The sequence below is a fragment of the Leptodactylus fuscus genome (assembly GCF_031893055.1).
Source record: "Leptodactylus fuscus isolate aLepFus1 chromosome 10 unlocalized genomic scaffold, aLepFus1.hap2 SUPER_10_unloc_1, whole genome shotgun sequence".
NCBI lineage: Eukaryota > Metazoa > Chordata > Amphibia > Anura > Leptodactylidae > Leptodactylus > Leptodactylus fuscus.
Genome location: NW_027439814.1, coordinates 51,915 through 55,000, shown reverse-complemented (window position 1 = coordinate 55,000; position 3,086 = coordinate 51,915).

The window sequence follows — 3,086 nt, the reverse complement described above, 5'->3', positions numbered from 1 at the left end:
CCGAGCCTGGGTACATGCCGGAGGCTGAGTCCCTAGCAGGCGGCAGGCTGAATTCTGCTAAGTGTCTACCAAGAGGGCACCACTTCCAGGCAACCCAGGGGGCTAAGCCTGAGGCGGCAGGCTGGCCCAGGGTTCCAGGAGAGAGGGAGAGATTGTCCCAGGCGGCTGGGAAAGCCAGGCCTACCCAGGGCTACCCGAGCCTGGGTAATGCCGGAGGCTAAGTCCCTAGCAGGTGGAAGGCTGCATTCTGCTAAGTGTCTACCAAGAGGGCACCACTTCCAGGCAACCCAGGGGGCTAAGCCTGAGGCGGCAGGCAGGCCCAGGGTTCCAGGAGAGAGGGAGAGATTGTCCCAGGCGGCTGGGAAAGCCAGGCCTACCCAGGGCTACCCGAGCCTGGGTAACGCCGGAGGCTAAGTCCCTAGCAGGTGGAAGGCTGCAATCTGCTAAAAATCCACCGGATGGCAACGGAGAGGCGCGCTCCCCGGCTTGTCCACAAGGCGGCGCCAGCATTCAGGTTGCAGGCTGCATTCTGCTAAAAATCCACCGGATGGCAACGGAGAGCCGCTCTCCCCGGCTCGTCCACAAGGCGGCGCCACTTCCAGGAGACCCAGGGGGGCGAGCCTGAGGCGGCAGGCTGGCCCAGGGTTCCAGGAGAGAGGGAGAGATTGTCCCAGGCGGCTGGGAGAGCCAGGCCTACCCAGGGCTACCCGAGCCTGGGTAATGCCGGAGGCTCAGTCCCTAGCAGGTGGCAGGCTGCATTCTGCTAAGTGTCTACCAAGAGGGCACCACTTCCAGGCAACCCAGGGGGCTAAGCCTGAGGCGGCAGGCAGGCCCAGGGTTCCAGGAGAGAGGGAGAGATTGTCCCAGGCGGCTGGGAAAGCCAGGCCTACCCAGGGCTACCCGAGCCTGGGTAACGCCGGAGGCTAAGTCCCTAGCAGGTGGAAGGCTGCAATCTGCTAAAAATCCACCGGATGGCAACGGAGAGGCGCGCTCCCCGGCTTGTCCACAAGGCGGCGCCAGCATTCAGGTTGCAGGCTGCATTCTGCTAAAAATCCACCGGATGGCAACGGAGAGCCGCTCTCCCCGGCTCGTCCACAAGGCGGCGCCACTTCCAGGAGACCCAGGGGGGCGAGCCTGAGGCGGCAGGCTGGCCCAGGGTTCCAGGAGAGAGGGAGAGATTGTCCCAGGCGGCTGGGAGAGCCAGGCCTACCCAGGGCTACCCGAGCCTGGGTAATGCCGGAGGCTCAGTCCCTAGCAGGTGGCAGGCTGCATTCTGCTAAGTGTCTACCAAGAGGGCACCACTTCCAGGCAACCCAGGGGGCTAAGCCTGAGGCGGCAGGCAGGCCCAGGGTTCCAGGAGAGAGGGAGAGATTGTCCCAGGCGGCTGGGAAAGCCAGGCCTACCCAGGGCTACCCGAGCCTGGGTAACGCCGGAGGCTAAGTCCCTAGCAGGTGGAAGGCTGCAATCTGCTAAAAATCCACCGGATGGCAACGGAGAGGCGCGCTCCCCGGCTTGTCCACAAGGCGGCGCCAGCATTCAGGTTGCAGGCTGCATTCTGCTAAAAATCCACCGGATGGCAACGGAGAGCCGCTCTCCCCGGCTCGTCCACAAGGCGGCGCCACTTCCAGGAGACCCAGGGGGGCGAGCCTGAGGCGGCAGGCTGGCCCAGGGTTCCAGGAGAGAGGGAGAGATTGTCCCAGGCGGCTGGGAGAGCCAGGCCTACCCAGGGCTACCCGAGCCTGGGTAATGCCGGAGGCTCAGTCCCTAGCAGGTGGCAGGCTGCATTCTGCTAAGTGTCTACCAAGAGGGCACCACTTCCAGGCAACCCAGGGGGCTAAGCCTGAGGCGGCAGGCAGGCCCAGGGTTCCAGGAGAGAGGGAGAGATTGTCCCAGGCGGCTGGGAAAGCCAGGCCTACCCAGGGCTACCCGAGCCTGGGTAATGCCGGAGGCTCAGTCCCTAGCAGGTGGCAGGCTGCATTCTGCTAAGTGTCTACCAAGAGGGCACCACTTCCAGGCAACCCAGGGGGCTAAGCCTGAGGCGGCAGGCAGGCCCAGGGTTCCAGGAGAGAGGGAGAGATTGTCCCAGGCGGCTGGGAAAGCCAGGCCTACCCAGGGCTACCCGAGCCTGGGTAACGCCGGAGGCTAAGTCCCTAGCAGGTGGAAGGCTGCAATCTGCTAAAAATCCACCGGATGGCAACGGAGAGGCGCGCTCCCCGGCTTGTCCACAAGGCGGCGCCAGCATTCAGGTTGCAGGCTGCATTCTGCTAAAAATCCACCGGATGGCAACGGAGAGCCGCTCTCCCCGGCTCGTCCACAAGGCGGCGCCACTTCCAGGAGACCCAGGGGGGCGAGCCTGAGGCGGCAGGCTGGCCCAGGGTTCCAGGAGAGAGGGAGAGATTGTCCCAGGCGGCTGGGAGAGCCAGGCCTACCCAGGGCTACCCGAGCCTGGGTAATGCCGGAGGCTCAGTCCCTAGCAGGTGGCAGGCTGCATTCTGCTAAGTGTCTACCAAGAGGGCACCACTTCCAGGCAACCCAGGGGGCTAAGCCTGAGGCGGCAGGCAGGCCCAGGGTTCCAGGAGAGAGGGAGAGATTGTCCCAGGCGGCTGGGAAAGCCAGGCCTACCCAGGGCTACCCGAGCCTGGGTAACGCCGGAGGCTAAGTCCCTAGCAGGTGGAAGGCTGCAATCTGCTAAAAATCCACCGGATGGCAACGGAGAGGCGCGCTCCCCGGCTTGTCCACAAGGCGGCGCCAGCATTCAGGTTGCAGGCTGCATTCTGCTAAAAATCCACCGGATGGCAACGGAGAGCCGCTCTCCCCGGCTCGTCCACAAGGCGGCGCCACTTCCAGGAGACCCAGGGGGGCGAGCCTGAGGCGGCAGGCTGGCCCAGGGTTCCAGGAGAGAGGGAGAGATTGTCCCAGGCGGCTGGGAGAGCCAGGCCTACCCAGGGCTACCCGAGCCTGGGTAATGCCGGAGGCTCAGTCCCTAGCAGGTGGCAGGCTGCATTCTGCTAAGTGTCTACCAAGAGGGCACCACTTCCAGGCAACCCAGGGGGCTAAGCCTGAGGCGGCAGGCAGGCCCAGGGTTC